This window comes from Echinops telfairi, unplaced genomic scaffold, assembly GCF_000313985.2.
Source record: "Echinops telfairi isolate 266 unplaced genomic scaffold, ASM31398v2 ScPeMD7_7469;HRSCAF=8507_1, whole genome shotgun sequence".
NCBI classification, from domain to species: domain Eukaryota; kingdom Metazoa; phylum Chordata; class Mammalia; order Afrosoricida; family Tenrecidae; genus Echinops; species Echinops telfairi.
In genome coordinates, this window is record NW_022111373.1 from 104,248,825 (window position 1) to 104,257,224 (window position 8,400).

The 8,400-nt window shown below is 39.1% G+C and overlaps 1 non-coding gene across 1 annotated transcript; it reads left to right on the forward strand.

The window, feature by feature from the left end:
* The first annotated feature begins 5,398 nt into the window (after positions 1 to 5,398).
* On the forward strand, positions 5,399 to 5,562 carry LOC115873954. The gene has a single exon (XR_004048722.1). It is a non-coding gene; the product is annotated as a U1 spliceosomal RNA (small nuclear RNA).
* The last annotated feature ends 2,838 nt before the right edge of the window (positions 5,563 to 8,400 follow it).

Below are 8,400 nucleotides of genomic sequence, written 5' to 3' on the forward strand. Positions count from 1 at the left end.
GACAGGGCAAGATATGACAAAATAATAATTTATAAATTATCAAGGGTTCATGAGGGAGGGGGACTCTTCTTGGTGAAAGAGAATAGGACTTAAAACACATACTGAAGAAGAGAAAGAAGTTCAGCCTTCACTATGGATTACAATTTTTATTACAATTTAATGTAAAGAAAAAATCATCACAACAGGATTTATTATGATAGTCTCATCATGAAAAATGGGGAAAAGATTGGAGTTGTCAAGAATTTTTCTTGCTTGGATTGACAATCAATGTTCATGAAGCAGGAGTCAAGAGATCAAACAACTTATTACATGGGGAAAGTATGGTGCACAAGATCTCTTTAAAGTATTGAAAAACAAAGATGCTACTTTAAGGACTAAAGTGTTCCTGACTCAAACCATGGGATTTTCAGTTGCCTCATGTGCATAAGAAAATTTGGTATTGAATAAAGAAGACTAAAGAAGAATCGATGCATTCAAATTGTAATGCTGACAAGGAATACTGAAAGTCTATGGTCTGTTAGAGAACAAACAGGTCTCTCTTGGAAGAAGTAGAAGAAAATACTCCTTAGAAGCAAGAATGAGGAGATTTTGACTCATGTTGTTAAGAGAGGCTAGTCCCTGGAAAAGGACATTATTTTTGGTAGAGGGGCAGAAGAACGGAAGAAGACCCTCCACAAGATGGATGGACAGTGCCTACAATAATGGGCTAGAACAGAACAATAATTGTGTAGATAGAAAAGGAGCAGGCAGCATTTTATTCTGTATATAGAGTCACTACGAATTGGAACTGACAAGTGCTAGTGAAGTTCTGGAAAGTAAAGAAATTTTTATGTGGAAGATTCTGACAGGGTCTTACAGAAGAGGTGACTGACAACTGATCTTTAGTCTTTAGTACAAATAAAAATATGTACATTGTATAGAATCTAGAAAAAATGTGGGATTCTAATTGAAATAGGTTTTCAAATAGTTGTAATGTTCTCTGGCCCTTATATACCCTTCAAGTCTGGAATTGAACTCATACCCAGGGACCAACTTTCAGCCTAACAATTATTCACTAAAAAGTGGATACTAATACCAGACATAACATATACCATATATACTTGAGTATAAGTTGACCCGAGTAACAGCTGAGGCACCTAATTTTACCATGAAAACTGAATCAAAAGCATGCTGAAAACTCGGCGTATCCACAAGTATCTACAGTTGCTATTGCAGATTGACTTCTTTTGCTAGTGTTCTTTCACGTGCTATTGAATTGGTTCCAACTCACAGTGTCTTTGTGTATTGCAGTATGCCGTGTTGCCCAATCTTGTGCTATAATTGCTGTACACAAAGTCACTATGCTTGAGTCTGTTGTTGCAGTCACTTTATTAATCCACCTCATTGAAGGTCTTCATCTATTTCACTGCCCCTTTACTTTACCAATCCATGATGTACCTCTCCTGGTTACTTCTGATAGCATGTCCGAAGTATGTGACATAAAATCTCACCATCCTTACTTCTAAGAAGCATTCTGACTGTACTTCTTCCAAAGCATATTTAACATTCCTCCTCAGCACCATAAGTCCAATGAATCAATTCTCACTACTATCAAGACTGAAAAGCCAGGGCTGCAGCACACCCTTTGGACCCTAAGATCCCTGGGCATTGAGTCTTTTTTATTGTAGAAATATAATTCTCATCTTCAATGTTTCATGATCTATGAATGATTTAAAATGTTTTAAAGATACTGAGTGTTAATGAAAGTTGTTAATAAGCTTTCTTCCAATATTGGTGTCGGACTCTTCTTGGTGAAAGAGAATAGGATTTAAAACAGAGGCACCAAAGGAGTGGCCGAGGAGGGCTGAAGAGAACCAAGAGTTAAAACCCAAGACTAAATGGTGGGGTTTCCTGGCCCACAGAATGAGTAAAGCTGAATGTCTTTGTTAAGGAAGCTTGCCTGTGAAGCGGAGTGTAGAGTTGAGTGTCTTTGGGCTGAGGTTGATGATGGACGGCCTATCATGCCTTTGGTCATTTATCACCAGCACTAAGAAAGCTCTGTAACATTGCCCAAGCAGGTGAGCAGCGGAGTAAGGCAGAGGTCAGGAACCTTGTTTGTCTTCGGTGTTTCTTGTTGTTGTTAGATACCACAGAGTCAGTTCTGACTCATGGTGAGGCTATGTACAACAGAAGGAAACACTGCCCTGTCATCCTCACAATTGTTGTGTGAGCTCATTGCCGCAGCTCATTGAGGATCTTCCTTTTTTCATGACTCTCTGCTTTAGCAAGCAGGACATCCTTTTCCAGGGACTGGACTCTCCTGAGAGCATCTTCAAAGTACATGAGATGTGGCCTCACCATCCCCACTTCTAGGGAGCATTTTGCATGTTTTTCCTTTCCGTAGATGTGTGCAAGGTCCTGATCCAGCTGATCTTCCTGGGTGTTTCTCTGGCATTCTCTAATTCAGTTGCTTTATACTTCAGTTCTAGGAATTCATTCTCTCTCTCTTTTTCTTATATGTCATTCCTTAAATTGAATTTCTCCATTTATCTTTTGGTCTCAGTTTGTTTCCTGTGTGCCTTTTATTTAAAACAACTAGCATCATTGTCCATCGGTGTTCTTTTAAAAAATGGTTCCGGTCTCCATAATAGAAATTTCTTCTAAATACTTTCCTTGTGCTTGTTCTTTCTTCTCTTACATTATGTTTTACAATTTTTGTTAAACTCGGGACCTTGATATCTTCAAACCATATTTTAAATTCTAAATTTTATGATTTTTTAGATGATTTTATTCATGAGACTTAATTCTGCTATCTTGTCTTGTTTCTGGTGTTGTAGATTATATGTTGGGCTGTTAACTGCAAAGTCATTCATTCAAAGCTAAAAGGTCCTCCATGGAAGAATAAATGAGGCTTTGTGCTTCTGTAAAGGTTTAGAGCCTTGGAAACAAAAACTTGAGCAGCTCTACTCTGTCCGTATAGGGTCACTATCAGTCACACATCTGGCTTGACTGGTTTATGTGACTTCTCAGTATGCCCAGGTCCTAGAACCCTTTTGCTTTAAATGTTAGCAAGAATCAACAGCACTTCCTGAACTCTGGTTTTTTTCATTCTCTTCAGAGTGCACAGCCCACAAATTCCCACAACCAATCTGTGCTGCTTTAAAATGTGAAGTTTCTCCATATTTCTTTCCACCTATATAGTCTATTTGAGCCATAGAGGCAGTCTATTTGAGGCATAGATGTATGGATCAAATAAATCTACTGTTTTTTACTCCATTCAGTGAGGTCCACACGATGTATAGTAACAATTCATATTGTTGAAGAACGGTTATTTGCAATGAATAGTTTGTTTGTCTGGTACAATTCTATTGTGATATTGCTAGTATTGTCTATATCACCATGACCGTGTTTTACAACTACTGATTTTTCATTGTTTATGATTTTCTAATTGTAATCATCAATAATTATCCATGTATGCTTATCAATTTCAAACTGCCAAAATTAGGTAAAATCTTCAACTTCTTCATCTTTGGCATTAGTGGCTGATGTGTACGTTTGAATAATAGTTATACTAATTGATATTTGGGGCCATTTGTGTCCACTTGGCCATTTGGATATTTTTGTCTGTCAGTTGGTCTTATTGTGGTGCTGTGTGTGTTGCTGTGGTACTGGAAACTGTGCCACCAGTTTGACAAACAAGCAGGTCACCCATCGTGGACAGGCTTCAGCGGGGCTTCCAGTCTAAGGCGGAGCAGGAAGAAGGACTTGGTGATCTAATTCCTAAACAAATAGTTAATTAAATAATAACAAAAACCAGCCATAAACAGTTTTGCGGAGAGAAAGGGGACCGTGTCTGATACAGTGCTTAAAGATAAGCCCCTAGGGTCGGAAGGCATGCAAAAGATAACTCGGAGTGTCACCCTTTATGATGTGGATGAAATAAAGCTTTAAGGGTCTTTGCTAATGTGGCTCCATTAAAAATGAAAGAAAACATTGCAGACAAGTATTAATAATTGAAGCATGATCTACATGAAGTATGAATCAAGGAGAATTGGAAGTTGTAAAGACTAAAATGGAATATTGAAGATCAATCTCCTAGGTATTGCTGAACTAAAGGTCAGTGTTGGCATTTTGATTCATCCAGTCATATGATCTACCAGGTTGAGAATGGTAAATTGAAGATGAATGGTATAACAATGACAACCATAAAGAACATATCAAACTCTATCCTGAAGTACAATGCTGTCGGTGTTAGAAAAATACCAATACAAGAGAGAAGAGAATAATATAGCCATAAGGAAGCCAGGCTCCATACAATATACTCATTATATATATGACTCCAGTGCAGGGCTGGATAATTTATTTGGTTTCACATGATGAAAGAGTTATTGGGTGGAGAAATCCTTGTTGGTACTGTGTAAGAGGTAAGGGTGTTCAATTTGCCTTTGGTGAGTAAGCAGAGGGTTCCAGTTATGAAAGTGCCTGTATAACACTGTTAGGCATGGTTACCTTGGTGTGTTTCTCAGTCAAAGACCAGAAATTAAGAACGTATAAGCTCTCAGAAAATTTGCATTTCTCCAAATAGGCTCCTGCATGCTAGAGAGGCTAATCACCCAGTCCTCTCTCATACCTTGAGGATTAAATCAGGTAGATATTTTGTCACTATACGTATAAACTGAAAAAAAGATAATAGCTCTTTAAAAATAGAAGAACAATAAGAAACAAAAAGAGGAGAAGAAAACTATAACTATATTTCTATAGATATAGACAGCCATGCTGATCATGTTGCTAGGTTCTATTGATTCAATTCTGTCTTAGGTCAGACTTATTGTTGTTGTTAGGGTGCTGTCCAATCAGGTCCTACTCAGAGCGACTATGCACAATGAAACAAAACACCGCCAACACTGTGCCATCCTCACAATTGTTCTTGTGTTTGGGTCCATTGTTGCAGCCACCATGTCAATCCATCTTGCCCAAAGTCGTTCTTCACTGTCCCTCCACTTTACAATGATGATGTCCTTCTCCAGGACTGGTCTTTCCTGGAAACATGTCCAAAGTATGTGAGATCTCGCCACTCTTGCCTTTAAGGAGCATTCTGCCTGTCCTTCTTCCAAGATGGAGTTTTTGTTCTTTTGTCAGTCCATGGTAATTTCAATATTCTTCACCAGCACTATAATTCAAATAGCATTCATTTTTACTCAGTTTTCTTTCTTTTTTTTTTTTTTTACTCAGTTTTCCTTATTCTGCTTTTCATGCGGTTTTCATTGTCTCACAAGGTTCCATTGCTATCTCTAAGTTTTTCAGTGGCTAATTCCTCTGAAGAGGACGTCTTATTCCTTCTAGTCTGTTCTTAGTCTGGAAGTTCTGCTGAAACCTGTTCACTTTAGGTGACCCTGCTGGTATTTGAAATCTCGGTGACATTCTTCCCTGGTAGGGGAGATCCCATGATCATGAAAGTGGTTTTCCCAGGGCGAGGCTCACCCATTACACTCCAGGCGTGCTGACCCCTGTGATGTCCCCGAATGTGGGAATCTCGACTGCATCATTTGTGGTAGTAGGAGACTGCGTTCGCGCTCTCCCCTGCTTATAAATAAATAAATAAATAGTGGTGACATAGCTTCCAGCAAGATTACAACGTACAAGGCACCACCGTGTGACAAACTGACAGACAAGAGGGCATCCCACCCATGTTATTGTAATTAGGTCCTATCAAGTGGGTTCTGACTTATCGTGACCTTACTAGGTACAACAGAATGAAACACTGCCAGGTTAGGCTGCCTGGCCCAGTGCCATCCTCACCACTGTCACTCGGTTTGAGCCCAGCGTGGCTGCCACTCTAGCATCCCATCTTTTCAGTGTCTTCCTCTCTTTCACTGGCTTTCTACTGATCCAACAGGATGGCTTGCTCTAGGGACTGGTGCCTACCTCCTGATAATATGACCAAGGCATAGGAGCGAAAACCTTGCCATCCTCATTTCTGAGACGCATTCTGACTCTACTTCTCCCAAGACAGATGTGTCAGCTTTTGGGACAGTTGATTATATATTTACTCTTATTCAATGACGCTATAATTCAAAGGTGTCAATTCTTTTTGTGTCTTCTTTATCCACTGAACAGCTTTTAGGCGAGGCGATTGAAATCACCATGGTTTTGCCACATCATTCCAAACTACTGGGTCACGGGCATCATGTTTACAAGTTAAGAAAGTCTGTATAATCATGTTTCCGATGATTGTGAGCTAAGGCTCTCTCTTCTTAAGTAGTAGCATGCCTGGACATTTTTTTAAAATAGGGAGAAATCCTAATGAAGAGGTCCCTTTTCCTTCTGAGAGTTGGGGGTGGAGGAAGGCGGGGGGGGGGGGGCGGGCGCAGTGCCCTCAAGTTCCATTCCAAATCAAAGATGTTCAACCTCCCGTAGAATAGGGAGGTTAGATTCTGCACCACACTGAGTGGCTTCTTCAGCTTTCTCATCAGTGTCCCCTACGGAGTACTCTTTGCCTACGAGATTTTGGCAGAATTCCCCACCCTCGGATAGTGGAATGTAGCCAATCTCCTTACTTGGAATTTAGCTTGCAGGAAGCCCATGTGGCTGTTGGATTAGTGCTGACTGAAGTGGAGGGATTCTAAGCAGTTTGGATCGTAAAACTTCCTGTCGATATCATTAAGTAATTATTTGGGATGCTTGAAGCAAATAATCATATTATTTGTTGAGGAATAAAATAATCATTACCAAAGATCTGATTGTGCTTGTTTATTATATTTTATTTTTAAATTTTTTTGATATGTATTACTTTGAATAAGAGAAGTTTTATCGGCAAAAGTGTTTGGCACACCATACGTTTAATGTCCCCCAAACTCAGAATCTGAGTACAGGAGTACTTTCTCCACACCTTGGAGCAGTCTCATCTTGATCCAACAGCCAGTGTGGTGGGCGGCATTTGGGAATTCAATTAAAGATCATCTGCTCAAAGAGCTTGGTGGTCCTCTGGTAGCACTCCCAATTCAACCTTAGGCTTGCAACGTAAATGACCATCATGATACAGCTTGGCTCAGTAAAGTGAAGGGCAGCCTCAAATGAGGAAGACCCCTGAGTGCATGGATTCCACAGTGGTTGAAACAATAAGTTCAAAAGTTACTACAATTGTGAGGATAGGGCAGGGCCAGGTATTGTTCAGTTCTGTTACGTGTAAGGTCATTACGAAGTGGAACCAACTTGATGGCAATTGACAATAACAACAAAGAGCTATTTCTGAAGAAATTTTGGAATGATCATCAAAAGAATACACTCTATGTATGAATCACTGATACTAGGGTAACTTAAAATAAGTTAGCCAATGAAATAGCTTGCGCATATGTACACAGAGAGAGTTAATATAATCATGCAAGTAAAAGGTATGTTAGGAAAATTAAATTGAAATTGCAGAACTCTTACACATTAGGTAACATATTAGTAAACCACATCCTGTCACCAGACAAAAGCATAGGAGACAATGCCGAGAGAAACAAACAGAAGAACAAATACTAAAGGATAACAGGCATTACGTTGAATTTGAAAGTAAACAAAACATTAAAATCGCTATACTGAGATTAGTTTGCATAAAGGGTTTAAATAGTAAGCACAATGGTCTACTTGCAAAAAGAAATACAAGAAAAAAAGAATTAAAAAAATTACGCTCCATAATATGAGTAGGCATCATCCTTCAGTTGTAAGATTTGTGAAGCAAAAATAAAAAGGGTGATTTCTTGAGGGAGAAGGGTTCTATCTCAAAATGGTAAATAGACATTTTGGCAGAATTTGCAACCTGACATTTGACCTACTGATTTCAGACACAAGACTTTTAAATTTTCCAATCTGTTTTCTGACCTACATGATTTTGATTGCCAGTCCCGACCACAAAGTGAACCAATTCTTTAGAAAAAAACACTGTCTCTCCCTTTCTCTCTCTCTGCCCTCCCTCTCCAGTGAAAGAGTAATTGAAGTACAATAGTGATACAAAAAAAATAGTTATAATCTACTTACTTCATATACAGTTCATTTGGTAAAATAAAACGGTTTTGTCTCATAAAAATAATGTGGTAGTACAATAAGTTGGTTCTTCACTATCATAACCTCTGTATTATTGCTGCTGCAGCAGACAAAATGGTTTTCTTACAGTTCTGTAGGTCAGAAATCCTGGGAACTACAACTTTTTAAAGAGAAGATGAACAAAAATCTGATTAGGGCACTCCACTGTTTGGCTACTAACCATAGAGTAAGCAGTCCAAAGCCAAGAACTGTTCCATTGGACAAGGGTGAGATTCTCTGCTCCCGTAACAGTTTACAGCCTTGGGAAACGACAAGAGCCATTGGTCTCTGCCCTAGAGGGTCACTATGAGTTGGAATCGTGTCGTGACAGTGATTTGAGTTTATTGTTCATATAGT